The sequence below is a fragment of the Euprymna scolopes genome, chromosome 24 (genome assembly GCF_053919585.1).
Source record: "Euprymna scolopes isolate OS-2025 chromosome 24, ASM5391958v1, whole genome shotgun sequence".
Classification (NCBI taxonomy): domain Eukaryota; kingdom Metazoa; phylum Mollusca; class Cephalopoda; order Sepiida; family Sepiolidae; genus Euprymna; species Euprymna scolopes.
The window spans coordinates 8,066,161-8,093,310 of record NC_136505.1 but is presented as its reverse complement, the minus strand read 5'-3'; the positions used below and the strand labels follow the sequence as shown (position 1 = coordinate 8,093,310).

The 27,150-nt window shown below is 34.1% G+C and overlaps 1 protein-coding gene across 1 annotated transcript in view; it reads right to left on the bottom strand.

The window, feature by feature from the left end:
- The window catches only part of LOC145246577 (uncharacterized), a 133,139-nt gene that overhangs the window by 6,329 nt on the left and 99,660 nt on the right, over positions 1–27,150 (bottom strand). The gene's annotated exons all lie outside the window — the stretch shown is intronic.

The following is a 27,150-nucleotide window of genomic DNA, read 5'->3' as shown; positions in this document are numbered from 1 at the left end:
ACATACGAAACCACAACCATGAAACAAAGACTAACTCGAAGAATACAATAATACTCAAAATGAGAACAATAGTCCGACCACTACAAGTAATATAACAACGTGTTTACATTGTGCTTGAAGCAAACCATGTTGTAGTGAGCTGGGAAGCAGGCAAATTAAGATATTCAAAAGCTTTGCGACATCATATCAATTGGGTGCAAGATAAAGAAATGGTAACCCAGATGGTTTCGGTATGTGCTAAGGACTAGCCAGTTTATCGTCATGAAACTCGCCTTTGAACTGGAAGTCGCCGAAAAGTAGACCGATTATAAGGAGGACCAGGTTAAGGCTAACCCTAACCCTTCACGAAGATCTCTGTGAAGCCTCCATCCGAAGGAAGTTTGTTCTCGTGTTAAGGTAAATCATTGCAAACCTGCCGTAGCTCAGAATTAAAGCATAAAAAGGATTTTAAATATTAAGCAGTACTAGAAATTACCGTTACGATGCTATACCAAATCCCAGATTTAAAAAAATATTGCAGGCCGCCCGGCGTTGCCCGGTCATAAAATACGTATAAATGTAGTTTAATTCATACAGAAACTGAGGCATGTACATGCAAGTATTGTTATTTTTATAAACCGTTCACTTCTTGTAAGTAAAATGAATTTTTAAAAATTCATTTCACTTCTTGTAAGTAAAATGAATTTTTAAAAATCCATTTCACTTCTTGTAAGTAAAATGAATTTTTAAAAATTCATTTCACTTCTTGTAAGTAAAATGAATTTTTAAAAATTCATTTCACTTCTTGTAAGTAAAATGAATTTTTAAAAATTCATTTCACTTCTTGTAAGTAAAATGAATTTTTAAAAATCCATTTCACTTCTTGTAAGTAAAATGAATTTTTAAAAATTCATTTCACTTCTTGTAAGTAAAATGAATTTTTAAAAATTCATTTTACTTCTTGTAAGTAAAATGAATTTTTAAAAATACACTCAAATTGAGATCGAAACCAAAACCTAAAGACAGAGAGGAAAGTATGATAATCATTAGACCAGCGTGACACGTTCTTTAAAAGGTGTTTTTCCCGCATATTTAATCTTAATATGAACCATTCAGTATTCACGCATGTTCATTCGTGAAGCAATTAGCAAACGGATAAAAATCCGATGACTCCAACGCACCAATTCTTCGTTGAGCCCTTAGCAGATTTTTTGTCGAATGAAACATTCTCTATACATCTGAATGCCCAACATACTAAATTTCTCGCCTGTAGATCTAAAATTCGTTGAGTATATAGGTTTAGAATTGTCCTCACGTACACACATTCTCACTTTTATAGATATGTAAGTAAGAGACTATAATTAAATAACTTAAGTGTTATTTATTCTGCACTTTAAATCACCAATTTCTCGATTAAATTCGACACTGTTCTCAAAACTTCTCACCTCCAAATGCGACGATCTTTTCAGCAGACTTCCACACGTCTGCATAAGTCACGCACCTTCTCTCAACTCGCCTCATGTTCGCTTCACGTCCACTTTTATAGACTAGTCTCATTTGCATAAACATTCACAGTCACGTGATTAATCACCATAAAACAAAATGTCTCGCCATGTTAGTTTTTCCTTTCTTTCTTTTCATTTCATGCCACGACTAACCCTTTGAATCACGTCAATTAAGTCACGCGTTTCATTACAGAGACAACGACGACAACAGCAAGGAGGTAAGGGGTTAATGACGCGGGCTGGCAACTTGATTAGCCAAGTTCGAACCTGGTTCGTTCTACAGAAACGTTGTCATTTAAGGACGTTGGAAACCTTCACGGGGTTGTTTTCGTATATACCTGATGTCCCTCTACAAAGCATTCGTTAAAAAAAAGATATTGGTGAAACGAATGCAATAAAAATCAGCATCAAGAATGATGCTCTATAACAACATGGCTGTTTACTGATGACGTCATTTTTACTGATATAATGACGTCATTTTTCTAAGAGTTGGAAATAGGTTTTGCTTTTGATATACTTTTAACATTCGTAAACATGATTGGAATATAATGAAAAGTATGAACACGTATTGGAGGTGGAAATGGTTTTATGCGCATCACTGTCGATCCATCCGTTGGTCTGTCAAGGATTAGTCTGAAACACAATTTTACGGATCCGACTATTGGTCTGTCAATCAATACGTCTGAAATAGCATTTTGTCAGTCACGGACGAAATAAATCATTTACTTAGTCATATTATCCGCGAAAATATTAGTTTTAGCAATAAAGAAGGATAAAACGAAAAGCGTTCCAAAAGTAATGCCTCCTATTTTTTTTATTGCGCCAAAACTAATAAGACAGGAATTGCAAATTGCATTGTTATGATGACAAAACTTATGCATTCACGACCTGTAAGTTTCATCCCTCTGTTGCAGATATTGACAGTTTGAGCAAGCCCTGTCATGGACATGCGTTAGAAGCAAAAACGCGTCATTGAATTACTGTCAAAAGTGCATTGAGAATGGTGATAATTATGCAGAACAATAAATTCTGGAGCGCAAAAGCTCGCTCGTTTTAATGATACCGCTCACGTCTTCGTGGCTCACCTTTGTTAAAAATAGGAGGCTTTACTTTTGGAACGAACCTCTTAAAACGGCGCCTAACGCTCATACACAGCTATCGTTAATTAAGAATAGTGTTCACTATGTAGAAAAATATATTCTGGGGTATAAAATGGTCCTCGTTCTAATGATACCATTCCTGCCTTGTGTTAAATAAATAGAACTTTACTTTTGGGATTACTCTCGTATATATATATACACATATATATATATATATATATATATATATATATATATATATATATATATATATATATATATATATATATATTAGCAGACGTTTTTAAACACAACGGAGATATTTTGCTTTATGATTCTTTTTTATTTTTTCGATTTTTCGTAAAATCTTTTTTATATCAAAATCGAACATATTAATGAAAGTTTCATAATTATCACGAACGCTTTTGATTCGACTACAAATCATTTTCAAGTAGAATTTTTGGAATTGAGGTGTTGTTCTTTTGAAACTTTTTTTTTCCATTATAAAACCATTTTTCGCGGCTTTGGGAGTTGTTATGCCTATGAATTGTTCATAAAGGAAAAAAACTCCAACGGATTAAAATAATCTTTATTCCTCGACTGCGAGCAAACGGATTTTCTACATTTTAGATCTTGCTTTATATCTACTTGTCAACAGTATAATTCTGAATTCTTCTTATATCATCTTTTCGTCTTGATAATACTTAGCCTTTCCATATTTTTTCATCTGATTTTTGAATTCTTCACTTTTAATTTATCCTTTTATTTTTTAATTCTTTCCCCACATTTTATGAATTCTTTTGGTACACACTCAAGATGAGTAGTCCGATAAATCTAATACGAATTTAATTTGTACACACTTTCGAAATTATGCGAAATCTGTATGAAAACATTTAACAACCAGATTAAATAACGAGTGCCTCCTTTTATAAAAAGGTAAATTTCTGAGTTAAATATAGTATATATATATGTGTGTGTGTGTTTGTGTAGTTTTATATATAGCTAGTATTAGCGAATATATAGTATTAATATATATATATGCACATAGCTATTATATATATATGTATATATATATATATATATATATATATATATATATATATATATATATATATATATATATATATATTAATTTTTATTCATCGTCTGCAAACGAATAATTTACAAACCTAGAGTACACATATTTGGATTATTACAAACATTTTAGATTATCACACACATTTTGGATTTTGATTTGTCAACAGTATAATTTCAGATTCTTCTTATGGGAATATTTTCTCCTATAATCCTTTCGTCTACTAAACCTTTCCATATCGTTTAATCTGATCTTTAAATACTTGACTTTTAATTTATCCTTTTATTTTTTTAATTTTTCCCCACATTTTATTAATTCTTTTGGTACATATTTTTTTTTCATTCATGACTAGTTTTCATGTTATGTTGTTTTAATTAATACCAATAACAGAAGCTTCGATATAACATTCATATTCTAATATCTTTCCTCTGAGAAAGAGGACACATTTCTTTAAAACTCCACGGATTATGAAAAATTCATTATATATCCATAAATCTATTTGAGTATCCTATCGAACAATGCATGTAAAATATATTTTACAGTCTTAAATGTTATTCTTCTGTAACAAACTCTATTTCCTATCTTGTTTGTATTTACTTTTTTTTTGATTGGGATTAATATATAAAATACTAGCAGGGGTGTCCGGCGTTGCTCGGGTGTTTGGAGGTGTATGCTGTGCAAAAAAAGCAAAAAAACAAAAAAAATGGTTAATTTTTTAAAACTTTGACCCCTATTATGACGCCTTAAAATTTATTGTTTCGGGCACAAATCAGTTTTCAAGAATTCTGGCGAAAGAACTGGCCCAGTAAATTACCGCCCCATTAGCCTCCTCCCATTTTACGCCAAAATATTTGAGTCCATAATTAACCAAGCTCTAGTCCATCACCTTACATATGCTAAACATCTGACCGACTAACAATATGGATTTAGACAAGCCCGTTCCACGGCAGACATCCTAACTGAGCGTATATACCATTCACTTGAAAAAGCAGGGGAGGGTAGAGCGGTAGCTCTAGATATATCTAAGGCTTTTGACAGAGTATGGCATGAAGGTCTTCTCAGGAAAATCAGATCATACGGTATCACTAAAAGAATACTTAACATAATTAAATCCTTCTTAGATAAAAGAAAAATTCAGGTTGTCATCGATGTACAGCTAAACAATATGATATAAATGCGGGAGTACCCAAGGGATCTATCCTTGGACCTCTATTATTCCTGATATTCATAAATGACCTCCATGACAAAATTGTCTGTGAGATGGGTATATATGCTTATGACACCAGGCACTATAACCGACACGACAGGAAAACAAATAAACACATATCTAGAGAAATGGTAGAAACACTAGAGGATGACCTCCAATCTGCAGTGGTATGAGGACAAAAATGGATGGTCACATTCAATGCTGCCAAGACTACACTTGTTTCCTTCAATAATTGCAAGAAACCTTCTCTACCACCAATAGCAATGGCCAAAGACTCTTTATCTGAAAGTACATCTTTTAAATTCCTCGGCCTAACGTTCACAGGAAACATGAGTTGGAACAATTACATTGAGAGCATTTCCAGGTCCGTGCGAAAAAGGTAGGTTTTCTCTACCGTGCTAGAAAGCTACTAACGCCCGAAAGTATCCTGTACCTCTATAAGGCCACAATTCGCCCATGTATGGAGTATTGTTGTCATATTTGGGCTGGTGCATCTGCTACTAGTCTCTCACTCCTAGACAGGGTTCAAAAAAGAGTGGCCAACCTAATAGGTCCTGAACTGTCATTTAAGTTTCAGCCTCTGTCCAATCGACGAAATGTAGCGTCCCTCTGCCTGTTCTACAAGTACTTTAACGGTGAATGCTCTGACGAACTGCAAGCACTTTTACCCCCTCGACGTAAATACCCCCCGACAAACCCGACAGGCAGCAAAATCCCACCCCTTCACAGTTGAAATCCCTAGATGTAAGAGAGTCTTCTACTCCAGTAGTTTCTTCCCTAAAACCGCTGGACTTTGGAATTCCCTTCCGAGTTCCTGCTTCCCAAACTGTACTGACATGCAGAAGTTCAAGTGTAACGTGAACCAACATCTTGCTGCCCAACTTCCCACATAGTACTCCTGTAGTTTATATCCCTGATATTAGCCATCTACATCAAAGTGGCATTGTCCCTTGTTTGGGGTGAAAATGTAATTTTAAAAAATCCAAGTTTACAGAATCTTTTGGTTTCTAAACTTAATCTTTACTGAAGACTTTCAGAATTAAAGATGAATAAATGTTAATGCTTTCAGTCTAGACCGTGTATAGATAACAAGAGGTGAGATTCCAATGTTTGTTTTTCTTTTCTGAAAAAAATCCGTTTCATTATCACTTGAACAATCAACATGCTGAGTTTTATCCTGTTTTTTCTATGAGTGCACCTCATCAGAAGAAACGTAAACGAAATCATGTCCTAAATTATATTTCACATCACCAGAACATTCCGGCATAAGGGTTCATTTCAGAATATCATTTTTAGTTTTAGTATGTTGATATTAATCATACTAAGCTTAGCTCGTATATTGGAATAGCAAAAATCTATATTTTATCACCTTATAATATCATATCGTGTATACTATGAAATTATATATATATATATATATATATATATATATATATATATATATATATATACACTAGCAGGGAAACTCAAAGTTGCCCGTAATTATATACACACATATATATACACCCACATATATATATAAATATATACACACACGCATATACACACACATATATATACACACACACATTATACACACACACATATACACACAACAGTACCCTATGTGGATGACTATAATGCTCCCTATCTTAACGTATTAAGCGACGCTCTTTGTGTAAATAAATTCAGCGGCGGCATTTGGACGATCTCAAAACATGGTTAATTCATTATCCACACAACATCAGTTATATAGAGTAATGGTGAGAAGCCTTGACTGTCATTTGAGCGGTCGGGTTTCGATCCTGGCTTGAGGCAGTTGCTTGTCTGGCCGCACTGGTGAGCTGTGAAACAGCGAAACAGTACTGTACCTGGATGACTATATATATATATATATATATATATATATATATATATATATATATATAGAGAGAGAGAGAGAGAGAGAGATAGGTATGTAGATATATTAGCAGGGAAACCCTACGTTGCATGTAATCGAATGATGATCAATGAATTTTTCACACTACCATATTTTGAATGTCATCGAAATCGGTGAAATTGATCGATAGATTGGTTTCATATGTTGTGGACACATCGCGATGCGCCGGGAGGAATCTTCACATGTCTCCCCGCAATGATTTCGTCCATAATACAGTGTAATCTAGCTTACACTGTAGAGAATCTACTGTTGATTTTATAAAAGTATTTCTTATATATAATTGCCTGGATGGAATTGTAAAATGCACAAGTCAAGTGTCATGCTTCAGCATTCGAATGCGCCCCTGTTATATCAAAAACTTGATGTAGGTTTTATATGCTTGGCCTTTCTGTACATGCGGTAATAATCACTTGAATGTAAGTTAAAATAGGTAAGTCAAGTATCATGGTTCAATTGCGATTTAAACAGATACATTAATTTCAAACGCGCCCCTATTATATCAAACAACCAAATGTTAATTTTATACCTTGAGCCTTTCGGCTTGTGTGGAAATTAAACTTTTTAAATACACTTGTGATGTTTGACACTATAAGGGTTATTTTTTGTCAAAATCGCCTGCTCCTTCTTTCGTCAGATTATTCGATTATTGATTATCGATACATATCTAGGACATTTTGATTCAAAACTAATCGAAGAACACTGCCAGATACATGAAGCACTTTCGTGTGAAATTTCATAAAAATAAGCCCAGCCGTTTCTGGTGCATGAGGAACGAATTGACACACACAAAGTTTATTTATATATATATATATATATATATATATATATATATATATGTCTAGCAGGGAGATCTAACGTTGCCCAGGTATGATTGTAGGATCAACGAATGTTTCACCCCCCCCATATATTATTGTCATCGAAATCGGTGAAATCGACCATTTTTCAATCCTCCCCGCAGTTACTTAGTTCACAATACATTGCACTGTAGAGAACCTACTGTTGATTTTATAACATTATTTTTGTATAGTGGATTGAATAAAAGTTTAAAATGCCATAGTTAAGTATCATGGTTAAATTGTGCTCTAAAAAGAAACATTCATTTTGAACGCGTCCTTGTCCTATCAAAGAACCAACTGTTGATTTTACATGCCGGACTTTTCTTATTGTGCGGCTATAAGACTTCTCAAATGCACTTATGATGTTAAGTTGTATAAAGCGTAAATTCAAAATCGCTGGTCCATCGATTTTTCGATTAATGATTATCGATACTTATCGAAGACATTCCGATACAGAACTAATCTAAAAACCTGCCAGATGCATAAAGTACATTCGTGTGAAATTTCATAAAATCGGCCCAGACGTTTTGGAATCCATTGGGAACGAACTCACACGCACAAAGTTTATATATATGTGTGTGTGTGTGTGTGTGTGTGTGTGTATGTGTGTGTGTGTGTTTGTGTTTGTGTGTGTGTGAGTGAAAATCGAAAAGCAATTGTGATTCTTGGTTCTTAAACATTCTTTCACTTATTCTATTGATTTTGTCATCCTTCGAAATTCTTTCAGTGTGTCTTTAAGCAGAAAGTTGCTCACATATGTAAAAAAAATACACATGCGCACACGAGTACGCGATGAAACTATATTATTACTTTGTAGACGTATTTTTATGATTAATTTTGCTAAAGAAAATTGCATCATTTTCATATCTATTTTTGTTTCACAAACGTGATTTTTTAATCAACCTCATGGCTTCGGCCAAATTAGTTCACAGATGAAACGCAAAAAGCAGCCGTCTAAGAACTAAAACGAACTGACAGCAAACAGCTAAAATAAAGTGGATGAATTTTGCTTCGTTCCTTTAGATTACAGGGTGGATCAATAAAATTCTCGCTCTAGAAAAGACGACATGATTCCATTTCTGTTTGATGAAAACCGGTTTTCTTTTTATGTTGCAGGTTATCTACTGGTTGGCCAGTTTCGTACAAATACAAGAGCGATAGGAGCCTTCTATCATGTCTGAAAGTGACACAATCATCAATGAGCAAGATCGGAGATGCGCCGCTGAAAAAACTCATGTTTCTATCAATCCAAGTTATGAGAGCAAGACCATTGCCAGCATTCTCAATGTGGAAATCCGGAAGTTCAATCCTTAAGGATAACGCTCAACGGAGTTTTTAGCCACGGTTATGTTCTTTGGTGTGGTTTCAAGTGAAGGCCACATCATGCCATTTCACATTCAAAAAGTCGGCTTAAAAGTCAACGCCGAAGTGTACCTGAATGTGCCTAAGAGTGCGGTTATCCTCTAGCTCTTCAAACATTTAAATAACTTTAAATGTAATATAATTGAATGTTCTTTGATCCAAGATTACAACAAACATCTATGGCCGGTATTTTGTATAGAATAGTTTGCTGTTAGCAAGTCGCAAATTTCTCTTTGGATATTTCGTCTCTTAGTTTCTTTTTGTTTTTTTTGTTTTTTTATAGACACGTTTCTTCTAATCTTGTTGCACGAGCAAAAATGCCCTGTAACGCAATTATAACTCTAATACGCCACCTTCCAATCGAAATAAACGTATGCTTACTCTACCCTCGCGTGGAAAACTACTATTTTCAATATTTATCTTGCACATCCGTCTCTTCTGATCTTGTTGCGCAATAGTTATTCAAAAGACAAATGTATGTTTATATTCCGGGATTCTATATTTCATGTCATATCTGGGACAGATTCTTTCTAACACATATCTAGGACACTGAAGAATTTGTTTGGCTTGATTAGAACTGAGAATAAAAGCAACTCTAAACAAGTCGAAATGTGAAATTCATGTGAATGAAACATCCAGGCGACATATAGCATCCATGGAGGCGCCTGCCTGTAATTGAAGCGGTACAGTGCGAATACTGATTCTTTAAAAAATAAACAGAGTGGTCCGCTTGGAATGTTACCAGGCGAAAAGGTATCAAAAAGCAATAATTTGGCTTCATAGGGGTTTCCCCTTAAAAGCGAAGCTTAGGCGCGCGTAACTTAATTGTTTGTTTGTTTTTGTTTTACGGCATATCAACCCTTTTCAGGTTATTTAATGCCGAATCCAGTGATTTTGAAGAACATTTTTTTAATAGAGTATATTTGTTTTTCTTGATTTTTTTAAAAGTCGGTTTCTATTTAATCAATAGTTGGGACCCTAACAGGTACTACCACTCCGGGTCAGAGTGGACCTGGGAGCAATGGCAATTAAAGGGTGGCGCCACACTCTCCAAAGCCCGTAAGTTGGGGCCTCACTATCGAATATAGGTTAAGGCCCATCTTGCGGCCTTTGGGGAGTGTGGAGCCACCCTTTAATTGCCATTGCTCCCAGGTAAAATCTGACCCGGAGTGGTAGTACCTGTTAGGGTCCCAACTATGGGTTGAATAGAAACCGACTTTAAAAAAAGAAACAAATATACTCTATTAAAAAATTGTTCTTCAAGTATTTTCTATCATCCTTTACCGATCGGTTTTAATACTCCTGCCTGCGGATCGCTTGGAGATTTTTACGTCCTGTTCTCACTTTTATAAAAAAAAAAAAAAAGCAGGGCGTCACTGGGCCTTGACATATCTGGTTATTTTTGTCATAACGAGTGGCGCTTAGCGGTTCATGACTTGTTGAGAAACTATCATTCTTGAGTCGAAAAATTTAATAGAGAAATCTGTGTGGTTTCTTGAGAACAGCTTTTCTCACTATGTCCCTAACCACTTGACTTGCCGACGTAGATCAGAAGTGAATTCTAGTTCTTCAACTAATATCAACCTGTGCTCAGAGTAATGTGGACACTAGTGTTTCATGCTTATGCAATCGTCAGTGTAGGAATCGATAATTAGTATAGAAATATAGATTAAAGATAAATCAAATCTTGGTTTGTTTCTATTTTTCAGATTCGCGTCTATTTATAAATGTGAAGGATATTAAAAGTGCTTAAATATTTATAAAATAATTTTGAATAAGTTCAAATTAAAACAAGAAGAACATAATGTTTACCGTGCAATGGAACTGGGATGACAAAAGAGAAAAGAGAAAAATAACATTTGCCGCATTGGTTATTCAGGTGAAGTTACGCACTGTACTTAATTAACCGTGAAATAGTCATTAGTCCCGTTTGTAGCTGATTATAATTGGCATCTATATACGCATGTGTGAACCTCGTTTTTACACCGACAACCTATTGCGATGCGAGTATGTTACGCTATTTACACGCACAGAACAAAGCCACATCGTCTCCGTTGACGGATGCCTGAATTCGTTTATACTTGGATGTGCTAGCCTACCATGCAGTCTGTACATGCGCATGTTCGTATGCCGTACACTGAATAACGAACGTCTTATACACACACACACACACGCATATATATATATATATATATATATATGTATATATGTGTATATATATATGTATATATGTGTATATATATGTATATATGTGTATATATATATCTATATATGTATATATATGTGTATATATGTATATATATGTGTATATATATGTGTATATATATGTATATATATTTATATATATATGTATATATATGCATATATATCTATATATATATACATATGTATATATATTTATATATATATGTATACATATGTATATATATTATATATATATGTATATATATGTATATAAATGTAAATATATATATATGTAAATATATATATGCATATATATTTATAATCATATATGTATATATATGTATATATATATGTATATGCATATATATATGTATGTGTGTACATTTCCCTACGCAATAACTTGGTCAATTTTAAGTCTACAGACTCGAAATTTCATATACAGGGTTCTGAAATTGGGGAAAATCTTTGTAATCCGTTTTCGGACAGAAATTTGGCTGTTAAGGGGTCAACCAACGATTTGACCTTTGAGAACTCTACCAAACTCCTCCGACAATTTTGGGTCTAAACACTTTAAATTGTAGATATAGGTTCATTGGACATGGATCTAACTTAATAACTTGATTTGAGCCCAAAACAATAAATGTTAAGAGGTTATAATAGGGGTCGAAGTTTAAAAAATTGACCTCTGCGTCTCTACCAAATTACTCAGACAATTTCTGGTCTAAATATGTGAAATTTTACATAAAGGGTATTCAGAGATAGGGCAAGCTTTTTAATCGGTTCGGGTCGAACATTTTTAGTTACTAATATATAAATGTATGTATGTATGTATGTTTGCATGTTTGCCTAAAACTTTCGACAGAGGCGACGGATTTTTACCAGATCAGTATCGTTTTAAAATTTGACCTTTCATACGACAAATATTGAAAAATTGGCTAAAAACATTAATATCTTCACCTTCAACTGGGCACTTTTTATAGGGGGGGTTCGCTTTTTCGCCGATATTTTTGAAAGTCATCCTCTCCTTTCGGTTGTCTAACCTTAAGTTAAACATAAGTCACTTCCGGTTTGGCGGTGGTCGTAACCGCAAAGACGTCAGCTTTTTTCCCCTTTTTTTTCCTCCTTCGCAGTACATGTTCGAGCCTACCTTCCTATCACCACTTTCTTTTTTGTTGCTCAATAGACACATCCAAACATCCTGGCAACGCCGAGCTGAAATACAAGTATATATATTGCGAAATTTCTTGAACCACCGTTGTGCCACACGTTCGTTAGTGGTTCCTGGGCTCACTCATCATTGATATCACGAGCTGTCCCGGCAGCTTTTTGGCCTAGTTGAAACTGGAACAAGAAAAACGTACGCATTTGAATTCCACCCTTGCTGTCGACTAGCCTGCAAAAAAATGAGTATATGAGAAAACGATATTGTTTTTGTGCCAACCTATCTATCTATAAAAGTGAAAGTGTATGTCTATCTGTCTGTCTGTCTGTCTGTCTGTGGGTCTGTCTTTATACATTTCACTACACAATAACTTGGAGAATTTTCAGTCTACACACTCGAAATTTGATATACAGGGTATTGAGATTTGGGAAAATCTTTGCAATCCGTTTGCGGCCATAAATTTGCCTGTTAAGAGGTCAAAGTTTTACAATTTGGCCTTTGAGAACTCTACCAAACTATTCCGCCAATTTTGAGTATAAACAATTGAAATTCTAGATATAGGTTCGTTGGACATGGATATAATTGATTCACTTGATTTGAGTACAAAACAATAAATATCAAGGGGTTAAAATAGGGGTCAACGTTTAAAAAAATTGACCTCTGCGGTCTCTACCAAATTACTCAGACAATTTCTGGTCTAAATATTTGAAATTTTACATAAAGAGATAGGGCAAACTTTTTCATCGGTTTGGGTCGAAAATTTTTAGTTACCAATATATAAATGTATGTAGGTATGTCTGTTTGCATGTCTGCCTAAAACTTTCGACAGAGGCGACGGATTTTACCAAGATCAGTATCGTTTTAAAATTTGACCTTTCATACGACAAATATCGAAAAATTGGCTAAAAACATTAATATCTTCACCTTCAACTAAGCACTTTTCTACAGGGGGGGTGTCGTTTTTTTCGCGGATATTTTTAAAAGTTATCCTCTCCTTTAGATTGTCTAGCCTTAATTTAAACCTACGTCACTTTCGGTTTGGCGGTGGACATAACAACAAAGACGTCACGTTTTTCCTGTTCGTTTCCTCCTTCACGGTACGGGTTCGAGCTTGCCTTCCTATTACCACTTTTTTATTTTTTTGCTCAACTCACACCTCCAAACACCCGGGCAACGCTGGGCACCCATCCTATTATATCTATAAAAGTGAAATTGTCTGTCTGACGATGCGTGTCTGTCTGGGTACATTTCCCTACCAGACTACTCTGTCAATTTTCAGTCTACAGACTCGAGATTTAACATAAGGAGTATGGAAATTTGGGAAAATCTTTGTAATCGGTTTTCGGCCAGAAATTTTGCTGTCAAGAGGTCAATGTTCAACGATTTAACCTTTAAAAACTCTACCAAACTCCTCCGCCAATGTTGGGTTTAAACACTTGAAATTTTAGATGTTGGTTACTTGGACATGAATCAAACTTTTAATTTGGATTTGAGCCCAAAACAATAAATATTAAGTCGACAAAATTGGGGTCAAAGTTTTAAAAAATGTGACCTCTGCGGTCCCTACCAAATTACTCAGCCAATTTTTGGTCTAAACATTTGAAATTTTACACAAAGTGTATTGAGACATGGTTCAAGCTTTTTAATCGAATTTTGACAGAAAATTTGGCTGGCAAGAGGTCAAAGTTCAAAAGATTTGTTCTTAGCGGTCTCTAGCAAACTATTCAGCCAATTTTGTATCTAAACATTTTTAAATTTTACATAAAGGGTATTCAGACATGTAGCAAGCTTTTTAATCAGATGTTGGGCAAAAATTTGGCTGCTAAGATGTCAAAGTTGATAGAGTTGACTTTAGCAGATTTGACCAAACTTCTCCGCCAATTTTGGGTCTAAACACTTGAAATTTTAGATGCAGGTTACCTGAACATAAGTCAAACTTTTTAATATATATATATATATATATATATATATATATATATATATATATATATATATATATATATATATACACGTAAAGTTATGAACAGTAGAAAGGGCAAAGCTGGGCTGAACTGCTAGTATATATATATATATATATATATATATATATATATATATATATATATATGTGTGTGTGTGTGTGTGTGTGTGTGTGTGTGTGTGTGTGTGTGTGTGTGTGTGTGGACGGATATCGCTTTTCAGTCGGTTCAGAAGTCTGCGAGCCAAACTCGTCACTTAAATGGCGTCAGAGACAGAGAAAGACGATTCCTGGTGACGATGCCATCCACTCGCAAACAACGCGGTGTTGATGATGTCACCCCATAGACACGCCGCAGGAACATTATATTTACACCCATGCAGAGCGCGTGCGCCTAACTTAAAACAACTTTGATCCACTAATGAAATAGCTGGATCTAAGAACAGCCAGTACGAAATAAAACAAATAATCAACTCCCTGATGATGATCGGGTTAGTGTGAAACTGGCAGTTAACATGGACGTTCGGTTTTTAATTTCCACTCATCAGATTGATATTCGCTTAGTGCTTTATTCTTACCGACATTTTCTTTACTTAAAAGCTAAATTGCACGAAAAAGCTACTTTGGGAACCGGGTCGAACCAAGACAATAGATGTTATATACATTAACAATATATGTAAAGTTCCAATGCAAAACGTGATAAATTTGTTTGAATCCTTCATTAACACTTTATGACCGGTTGAACTAATTCGTTCAGTCATAAATTAATGAATATAACAGCATAAGTATAAGGTTGGTGCAAAAGTAATGCCGTTTCTTTTTTTTTTACGTATATATGCTGTGATCATAGCGTAGTATTTGTGTTAACCGTGGCAAGCAGGGCCAAAGCATCAGTATTATTATTATTATTATTATTATTATTATTATTATTATTATTATTATTATTAATTGATTTGAGCGACGGATGGTCGCTGGATAAGTTATTATGATTAGAAGAATAAACAATTAAATTGGAGAAGAGATGATTGACGTGTGAATCGCAAAAGGAATGTAAAAATAGAAAGTAGATGTAAACATTATTTTTGGGTTTAGATAAACAAATAACTAGATGGGGACATTAGGTTGGCCTGAGACACGTAATGAGGTGACGGAAAGGAACACGTGATGTAGAGTTTTGGAGAGATTTTGGAGTTGAGGTTTGACCACGAAAGCGGACAGACGATCTAGACAGGGGTGGACAGACAGCCAGGGATGAGAACAATAGTTCGATCAATACAAGTAATATAAACAATCATCGAAAAAATTCAGAGCTTTAGTTTTTTAGAAGTTTCAGAGTCCACGAATTGAACCATTTCGGTTAATACAGCGAGTATTAATTTTTCATCGACAAAATATATATATAAAGTATCTAACGGGCTTTATCTACATTTTTTAAATCAAGCACACTTGCTTCCTCAAATTTTGTAGTAATGGGAAACTGGAATATATGTTTTACTTATATATATATATATATATATATATATATATATATTGTCGGGGCTTGAACAATTGTACTTAAGGCGTTACCAATAAAAGACGAACATTTTGAAAATGAGTATATACTGCTGCTCCTTTTACACAGTCTACAAGTCTCTCGTTTATATATCGTTACGTTCATATTAGGTGCTAGACTGAGCTCCAATCCCTGGCTACCCTGTAAAACATTCATAGCAAGAACTCGTCTAGCTACAACCACAGCAAATAATTTTCCTTTCTCCTTATTTACCAAAAACCAAACAAATTTTCACGAGCAAAGTTTAACTTTCTAAATCATATCATCTATAGAATAAAATACCACATGTCTGATTCCCAAACTGACTACAACATGGTCGCCTATAGTTTGATGTAAACAAATACTTATTGAGTTGTCTTCTTGAGTAATTTACTCCATCTTATTAATGTGCTGCCTACTGAAGCATTTATGCTGTATCTTGAGCGGCAAATCTTAATACTAACACTAACTTTAACATAACCCCAATCATAATCCAACGAAAATCTTATTCAGACAATTTATAAAGAAAATCAAGAGTTTACGCGCGCTTTGCGCATGCCTGGTTTGCTTCTTTTTTTTTAATTATGTTTTTTTTTTAGTTATGCTTTTATAAATTATGCTTTTTTAAATTATGTTTTTTAACAAGTTTTTTATATTTATGCTTTTTTTACATTATGCCTTTGAATTATATTTTTTAATTATATTTTTTTAATATATGTTTTTAATTATGCTTTTTGAATCATGCGTTTTTGAATCATGCTTTTTTAAATTTGTTTTTTTTTAATTATGCTTTTTAAATTATGTTTTTTTAATCATGCTTTTTTGATTAAGCTTTTTTAAATTATGCTTTTTGAAATTATCGTTATTTAAATTATCGACTTTTTAATTATGCTTTTTTAAAACTATGCTTGTTTTTTATTATGCTTTTAAGAATTTATACAAAACTCATTTTTATGAGGGGTCTGGTATAGTAAGAAACATACAATTGTAGGTCTGTCTGGCGTATCCAGCCAAGATAATTTAATTGGAGATTCTTCTGTGTCAAGCACTTAAGACGCACACAAAAAAATAGCTAAAAATATAAAAAGCCTATGAATGAGGCCAAAGTGACTGTGTAGATATGCGTAAATATATCTGTGTTACCTGAGCAGATGAAAGTGAAAAGTTTGGCAGATGGAAAATCGGCAATTTCTTTAAACCCTTTTTATCTACTTTGAATATTGCCCTCCTCCCTGTTACGGCTGCGCGCATATGGTTTGAGTCACTGCTAATTAAGAACAGCCCTTTAGTTTTTGTCTGTCTATATTTTCCCTGTAAAATAGTTTAGGTTTTTTTTTCGCTTCTTTGGCGATGTTGATATATTACATGGATATGTTAATTTCTCTTTTGGGGCAGCTTCTATTGCTTTATACGAGGTGGCTTAGATAAGTTTTTTTATGATTCTTGCTTCAAAGACATTGGAATGCACCCTAGTAAAACCTCATTGTCACAGCTGAGGAATTTCAAAAATGCAATCTGGACGTGAAGACACTTTAGAAAAACGATATAAAACAGAATTTTGTTTTAAACTTGGAAAAAATGTCAGAGAAACATATGGAATGCTTCAGACTGCTTTTGGACCATCTTGCATGAATCGAACATCAGTTTTTGAGTTGCAGAAGAGATTGAAAGAAGGCAAGCAGTCTGTGGGGGATGATGAGAGTTGTGAAAGAAGTAAGGAAGTCAGAACACCAGAGTTGATTGGCCAAATAAAGAATTTCATGGATAAGAACCGTCGTGTGTCTATAGAGACAATAAAAACACAATTTAATGTCAGTGTGGGAACTGTACACACAATTATTCGTAAGGAATTGAAGATGCGATAGATTTTGCGTAACGTTTGGCTCACGAATGCTCCAATTTTTTCACAGACTATTTGACTAATATGGGGGGGGTCAAAAGAATTCCCTATCCTTCCTATAATTCAAACCTTTCTCCTTGTGACTTTTGGTTGATCCCTAAGCTCAAGGAAAACCGTAGATTCTGTCGTTTTGAGACACTTGAGATTAAAGAGGTTGTGACGACGGTCATTGACACGCTCACGCAAGATAACTTTCATGGGGCCTACCAGATGTTGTCGGAACGATACAAAATGTGCATTGCAGCCGGAAGAGTTTCATGTTACTATCAATAAAAATTAAATAAAATAAAAGTCTCATGGTATTATCAATAAAAGTACAGATACAAAAAGTATGGAAACTTATTTAAGGCGCCTCGTATAACTAGTACGAAAATAAGATTTTTAGTGTTTCTTTATAGTTGAGTAGAATACCATGCTTAAGTATTTGTATGATGAATGCATTTACATATTGTTTCCATTCGAAATTATATTCGAAATTATTTAAACAAAATTAATTCGCGTTGAACTAAGCCGAGTAGCTTTTATTCAGTTTTACAGATTATCCAAAAGATCACTTTGTTTGAAGAAAATATTTACGTTTTTATGTCACCATGTTTTATAAGTTTGTTTAAATTCATAAAAAAAATCCAATTTGAAAATCATTGAGATTTACATAAAATTCCATCTCGCTTATTGACATCGCAAAAATCACCACCTATTCCTTTGTTGTCAATTAATTAAATGTTCTTTTTGTGTACAAATACAAGAACTCCAAAAAAGACTATCACGTATACATGTAACATATCGGCCTTAGCAAGTCATACAATACGCTTAAACACGATATTTTAATTTATGCAGATTGCGTATGTATTATTATAGAATTAATCATTTATTGATTATTATATATTACGGTATTGTGGTAGTGTAAATTAGTCGCAAATGAACAACAAATAAATAAAAATCCGCATCAGCATTTTTTATTTTTGAACAAAATGTTTTTATTTATTTTCGGCACCACTTGAAAAAACACTCTCGCTGCCACATGTCCATTTTAACCTGAGAGCGTTTCTCCTTTTTCAAACCGCACGCCGGACACAGCCGGTCAGTTTTCGTTTATGACTTCAGACGTCTATTTCCTCCGTCGTCATCTATTTTTCTCCCCAAGTACGTGTTGCATTTTTCTCCCTTTTACATCTTCTTCTCGCGCATACTTCCCAATTTTTAATACTGCTGCTGTTGCTAATCTCTTCACATGCTGGCCATCCTTCGCTGTTGCTGCATTCTATGCTACTGTAGTGTCGTCCTCACCTACAGCTTTATGTAATATATAATGAACAGGGAGCTATGAGTGGCCTTTGACTTTAGTCAACAACTTTACTATTTTAATAAGCACTTACCCCATACAGATGCCGACTATTTGTTATTTATATTATATTTTGGTGATCACACGCGTTTGGAAGGCACATTAGTATTTATCCTTCAAGTATTCCATAGATTCGCATATTTTCACCATGACAGCGCAGGGAAGAAGGCATATTCATAGCTGTGTTCTCATGGGCTATGATTTCTTTTTAAGTTAATTACCATTTCGCATGTCTTTAATTAATGATGTCGAATAAAAAAGTTTGTTTTGTTTTTACAAGCAAAGAAGGTGGCCTTTGTTTTTAGCTGCGCATTTTGAAAATTGCCTGTCTCACGCACTAGTGAGGTGGCTTGAAGGATGCAAAAAGTTCTGGCAATCTGTTTTTGGTTGATGGAAACTTGAAAGAATCTCATTTTTCAAATCAACGTTTCAACATCTCACCATCCAGATGTCATTGAAAGCAGATTTGACCTCGTGTCACCGTTTTACCTACACTGTTTAATGATAAGATAACTACGTGGGTAACGAGAGAGAGAACGAGAGAACAAGACAGAGAGAGAAATGTAGGTGAAGATAAAGAAAGGAAAGATGAGGAAAAGAGAAAGTGAGAAGGAAAGAGCAATAAATACTGTTTTTTGCATTTTTTTGTTAACATGTCACTATTTTAATACGATCAAAACAGTTTTGTTTCCTATATGCATATGTGTGTGTGTGTGTGTGTGTGTGTGTGTGTGTGTGTGTGTGTGTGTGTGTGTGTTAAGAATGACACTAATTTTCGACACTCATCACAAAAAATACAAACTAGTAAAATGAAAATTAATTCACTGTAATTTTTACTCAATATTGATGATGAAGGACATTCTTTATTTTACACTGAATAAAATGGATGAAATTAGATTTGAACGCCAAAAATAACCAAAACATAAAAAATGAGAAAATTACAATAGCGTCGTAAATATACGGAAAACAGGCCTTATCAACTTCAAAAATATAGGAAAGAAAACGTATCACAAATATACATATCTTGCTAAAGTTTTTGTTCAATCATTATTTAAATGAAATGGAAAGTAAACCTATTAGTTTTAGCTTGCAATATAGTAAAAAAAGTCATATATGTGTGTATGCCCAGAAAACAAGTCTCGTTTAAGATGACAACACCTAAAACAATTAACTTCCGGTTGTGAATTGTAATTATTGAATAATAATTTTTTTTTATAAAACTTAAATAATTTTAATATATTTTCCAAATTCTTATTTATTTATTGTTTTAATCAGATTGGAACCCAAAATTAAAGATATTTCATTATTTTTTAATGTGTAAAAAAAAAATAAAGCAAAAAACGATGAAAACAATCACTCCCCTCCAAAGAAAATTCTGATAATATCACGTATCGAAATGGAGGCAAAATATATAATGACTTCTTCATTAATCGATGCTGGAATATGGCTTCTCTGTATCTCATTCACTATCACAGACGGTTACACTTCCGACACGTTTCCCAGACCAGCAAGATCAGCATACCCTACTTCTAGATCTATTTCTGACCACAGTTCTGGATGATTGTTTAATGAATGCACATAGCCCACTCTGGAATGCTGATCACGCTGTGATAATGGTAGAAATCGCCCTTAATTCTCGACACAAAACTGAATACCCACTGCTCAAAACAACGAGGTGTTACAAAAAGGCTCACTGGGAAGCAATCAGAGATCTCCTCAGAGATGCTCCATGGGAAAATACCTTTTCTCTTCCAGCTGAACAGTGCGCAAATAAAATCACTGAATGGTTCAAAACTGCAATTCAAGCACATGTTCCCACGTGAAAATTCTATAGCAAGCTCCACTCTCCCCAGTGGTTTAGTTCTACTTGTGCAGCAGCCATTGCTCAAAGGCAGCATGCGTGCCGCAGATTCAAGCGATATAAGTCCAGTTCAAACAGACAAAAGTATATAGAAGTAATTGTAAAAAAGAAATAGCGACAGCTAAGAAAAATACACTGAAACCACCAGAAAACGCATCGAAGCACAGAAATTAGGAACTCGTGATTTTTGGAAAATCTACCACAGTGTAGTAAGTAGTAGGCAGTCAACGATTGCCCCACTATCAAACGATCATGAGGTTGTTTGCACGGCAACCGAGAAGGCTAACCTATTCGCCAGTTGGTTTGCCTCAAACTTCACATTGGACCCGGCACACCACTCCCTCCCTGACTTTCATTTGCGAACAGACGCCACACTAGATAATTTGAAAATCACCCCTTCTCAGGTACATGGTGTCATAAAAAATTTAGACACCTCAAAACCATGTAGACCCGACCTCATCCCGGCTGTGCTATTTAAAAAATGCTCCGCTGAGGTTGCTCCAGTTCTCTCTAAACTTTACGACAAAGGCCTTAACGAATCTTGCTTTCCTGACTGTTGGAAAACTGCTTCTGTGGTAATAGTTTTCAATATTGACCTGTTAAATTATCGCCCCATTAGTCACCTCCCGCTTTTCGCCAAAATATTTAAGTCCTTAATTAATTAAGCTCTTGTCCATCATCTTATAGCTGCTAAATCCCTGACCGACAATCAATATGGATTTAGGCAATCCCGTTCCACAGCACATATTCTAACTGTAATCTTTGAACGTATATACAATTCACTGGACAAAACAGGAGAGGGTAGAGCGGTAGCCCTTGATACATCTAAGGCTTTTGACAGGGTATGGTATGAGGGTCTCCTCAGGAAAATTAGGTCATACGGTATCACTGGTAGAATACTTAACATAATTAAATCCTTCTTAGATAAGAGAAAAATCTAGGTTGTCCTCGACGGTCGTACATCTAAACAATATGATATAAATGCGGGAGTACCTCAGGGATATATCCTCGGACCTTTATTATTCCTGATATTAATAAATGACCTCCCTGATAAAAAGGTTTCTGAGATGGGTATATTTGCTGATGACACCACTCTCTATAACAGGCATGAGGGGAAAACAAATGAACACATATCTAAGAAAATGGCAGAAACACTAGAGGATGACCTCCAATCTGTAGTGGAATGGGGACAAAAATGGATGGTCACATTCAATGCTGCCAAGACTAAGCTTGTTTCCTTCAATAACTACGATAAATCTTCACTACCACCAATAGCAATGGCCAAGAACACATTATCCGAAAGTACTCCCTTTAAACTCTTCGGCCTAATGTTTACAGGGAACATGAACTGGAATAGATACATTGAGAGCATTGCTAAGGCTGTTGCAAAGAAGGTGGGCTCTCTCTTCTATGCTAGAAAGCTACTTGCACCTGAAAGTATCCTGTAGGTCTATAAGGCCACCATTCGTCCACGTACTGAGTACTTTTGTGACATTTGAGCTGGTGCATCTGCTACTTGTCTCTCACTCCTAGACAGGGTTCAAAAGAGAGTCGCCAATCTGATAGGTCCTGAACTGTCATCTAATTTTCAGCCTCTGTCCCATCGACGAAATGTTGCATCCCTCTGCCTGTTCTACATGTACTCTAATGGCGAATGCTCTGAAGAACTACAAACACGTGTACCCCCTCGACGTGAATACCCCCGATACCTCCGACAAGCAATAAATCTCACCCCTACACAGTAGAGATCCGTAGGTGTAAGAAAGCCTTCTACTCCAATAGTTTCTTCCCCAGAACTGCTAGGCTTTGGAACTCCCTTCCATGATTCTGCTTTCCTAACTTTACTGACATGCAGAAGTTTAAGTGTAATGTGAACAGACATCTTGCCACTCATCTCCCTTCATAATATTCCTGCAACTCATGTCCCCAATAGTAGCCCCCTACTTTAAAGTGGCACTGTGCCTTGTTTGGGGTGAAAATTTAATAAAAAACAATAGACGAAATGTAGGGTCGGAACAAATTCTGTATTTTGTTCCTAGAAGTTATCGACAATAAAATAATTTTTGAAATGTTATTCATTTCAGATTTTAGTATTGATCTTTTGTGAATATACGAATCAAGATGGAAATAAATATTATATTTCGGAATATTTATAGACTAGCATGACATGTGGAAATTCTAAAGCATTTAATCAACATGACATGTGGAAATTCTAAAGCATTTAATCAACATGACATGTGGAAATTCTAAAGCATTTAATCAACATGACATGTGGAAATTCAATCAACAAATATGTTGCAATAAAGCTGATATTTTTCTGGAGAGCGCAAATTTTTTTTTTTACAGAAAAACCAATAGCACACAGAAAACATGAATTTATTAACAGTTTTTGGCTCGAATGAGATAAATGACTACATACTAAGAAATACTAAGAAAATACTGTTGTGATACATAGTTCAATATAAAAAATGAAATCAATTTTAAGAGGAAATCTTTAATTTGCTTCTTTTTTCATTGCCATATATTTTTTAATGTTTACTTTTTATGTAAATTTTCGCTAATGTCTTTCCTTCAGTCGAAATTACTGCGAGTTTTTTTTTTTTGTTTGTTTTGAAAACGAGGCTACATTAAAGTGAGGCCACTCTTATATTCTTGTCCAGGGCCGCTAAATTGACCTCTATAAAGCCAAATTTCGCGAATTTTAAGCAGCTTAGACTTCAAAATTTGCACCTGGCTTTTTTTTTTCAAAGTGTAATGTACAGACTAATAAAGAAAGGAAGAAGCAGAATATTTTATTGGTTATTTGTTTTAGTGGAATTATTTCAACTTCTCATCTTGGACGTTGGTCCCACTACGTTTTTTACCGGCATACTTCAGATGCGTCTTTTGGAATTCGAAAATTTGTACAGAGTTTCGAACTGAACTCCTCATTCAATCTATGAGAATGGATACTCCTTCAGTTAATCATGACCAGATAGAAATCTTGCGTGTTGTTTTAATTATGCATTTCAATGTCGTCTGTACTGCGGTTTGAACGTTCAATCTACAGAAAACGGACACTTAAAACTGTTCCTAACTAAGCACTTTTTCTGTTACAATACGGATCACCGAATTTGTTATTGACAATATTCTTTTGAAGTCATGTTTCTCAGGGTAAATCTAATTTATAAATCTCATTATGTCTGTGTGTCTGTCCTGATTTTTTCAAAGTGTATCTCTTCCGAGACGCAAGGTCTTAAAAGCAGTGCAGAGCGGTTGCAATAAATGTATTCCTTGCGTGAACCGTTGTTCATATATATATATATATATATATATATATATATATATATATATATGTGTGTGTGTGTGTGTGTGTGTGTGTGTGTGTGTGTGTGTGTGTGTGTGTGTGAGCAAAAATAGCTGGAATTTGTCACGCTAAGTCGGCTAAAAGTTTTATTTGTACGCATGCGCAAATCTATAAGTTAATTTTGGTTCATGTTTAACTATTTCTTATCCACCTAAGGATAGCTCAAACGGTAACGACTAAAGCTGGAGCGCTATATGTTTTGTTTTCGATTCTAGCTGATGACAACAAAGTCATATATATATATATATATATATATATATATATTACTTTTTAAATACCTACTTTATATTGGATATAATATAATAATCGATACAGAATCGACTCTATAATAATAAGATATCTGCATAAATAAAAATATATTTAATCGGATTTTACGACGGGAGGTCAGCTAATTAACATCATTTAAAAATGGTCCTTTCTTCTTCTGTAAAAAATTCTTTAACTTAAATATGCTTTTCTTTATATTTTTCCTTGTTAGTGAAAAATAATTTTTATCTAAATATTCTTCACATCAATAAAAGGAGTGCCACTTTCAATTGCTCAATTAATTACTGAGAAAGCATAATTTCATTTGGGAACTATAAATTTTAAAATAACTTTGATTGGAATTGTTTCTTTTAGTGACATCAGATTAATTGATCCCCGGAAGACTCGTTCCCGGAGAACCTGTCCATGGAAAACTCGTCTACGGAAAATTCGTCCATTTTTGCTGGATAGAAAAACTGGGTCATTATTGAATGAACATCGATTGAAAACAATTTTTTTTTACCGTTCTTGGAGGACATGTTGTTTTTAAAAGAGTAAACACCCCATCATATTTTTTTTTTTATATTTTTACTTGATTGTCGTTTTAAAAAAGAGTGAATAAATTTTATAAGTGTTCATTTCCTACATAGCTTGGTAAGTTTTAAGCGGTTTAACTTATTTTTAAGCGTTTATACAGTTAAAAAAAAAACAAGTAATGTCGAGTGTTACATGAGAACAAAAAAGTGTCCGATCCGAGAGTATCTTGAGAGTCTCGATATTCGCTCAAAAATAGAAAATTAAAGAAAATACTGAGGGAGAAATACTTTTAAAAACAGCCTCCCCCTCCAAAAGAAAATTAATTTTAATATTTTAAAATATAATTTAGAGAGGACGCGTTTTTAAAGAGTATATCTCTGCCAAAAACAAAACAATAAACAACAAAGAATGAAATAAAAAAAGATTGGAATAGAGTTTTCGATGAAATTAATAATTTTTTTTACTGATTACTTTTTTACTTAATGAGTTTACAATTTTTAGGTCCTGGATATGACTTTAAACTATATGCAGTGGTGAGGCCTCAGCTTGCGGGCTTTGGGGAGTGTGGAGCCACCCTTTAATTGCCATTGCTCCCAGGTCCACTCTGACCCAGAGTGGTAGTACCTGTTAGGGTCCCAACTATGGGTTAAATAGAAACCGACTTGAAAGAAATATATATATTCTATTAAAAAAATTTTCTTCAAAATAACTGGATTCGGCATTCAATAACCCGAAAAGTGTTGATATGCCGTAAAACAAAAACAACCAACCAACCAAACAATTTTGAAGTAAAAATTAAAAAATAAAATTTACTCTAGATTTACAATACACATCCTCTCCCCTGCCAAAAATTGTTTCGCTTTTTATTTATATTTCTATGTGATTTATAATATATATATTTGACTATTACCTACATATATACTATCTTTCCGATTTACTCTTATATATTATAACTACGTTTAATATTTCTTTCTTTTTTACCATGTTATCTTATTTCATACCTAAATGTTATTAAGCCAGTTTTTCTCTATATTTGCATTTTGTATAATTCTGGCCCTCTTCTCTTCTGATGAGAAACATTTAGCTTCGAAATGCCTTGGTCTAAAGAGGTTTCTTTTTTCTCTTAATTTTCCCTTTTTACTTTTCCTTATTGTTCTGATGACAAAAAAAAAGTTATAACTTTTATTCCTTAACTTTCATTTTTCTTATCAGGCTTGCCAAGCCATAGCGCACAGCTGAGAATTTTCGTGGCCTGGTGTTTTGCTTATATATTTTGCCATTTTTTCCTGTCCACAAACATTACAATTCGGGAGATCGTCTGAAGGTATTATTTTCATGCCTCTGACTGCATTGGTAACTTTTTAATATCAGCTGTATTGCAGTGTCCCATAATTTTATGCCAGGTTTCCAAGTCATGACAGGCAGTTTTTGAGGGAACCATACTTTTTAAATAATATAGTCGGACATTTTCTTTTATGTCAAATACAGTTTCATTTGGGTTTGTCTTTTTGCGTTATGACAGTTGTAAATGGTTTAAAATCGGTCCTTTGAGTGTCGTTGAGATTAATAGGCTATCGCTTATTATTTCACCAGAGAGTTTTAATGCATTTGCTCTGGTTTCTTCTCTTATAACATAGTCAGTAATCATATCGTCTTCCATAGTAAATAATTTTGTGTAGTTTTCGTATCGTTAAATACCCCAGAAATTTCACCTGCTACTTAGATTCCGATCTGTCAAATTATATTGTTAGTGGTTAGGCATTACATTCTTATGTATATATTTGGTGGAGTATTAAAAAACATTATTTAAAAAACAGGGGTAGGGGTTCGATTCTTCTCTGGAATTGTCTGGTAGTTTTTTTGTTTTGGTTTTTAATTCAATTAATTATTTTTTTTTCTCATATCAAATGCACCCACTCATTGTTAAAACAAATTTCGTTATTCAAGAATCTTTTAATACACTTTTTTGTTGTTTATTGTTTTGTTTTTGAGAAAGTTATCGTTTTCAAAAAAAGCCCTCTACCTAAATTATATTTTTAAAAAAATTTTTTTTTAAATTTAAAACAAAAATATTATGGAGTGTTTAGCCTCCTTTTTAAAACCGAATAAACGCTTCAGAATAA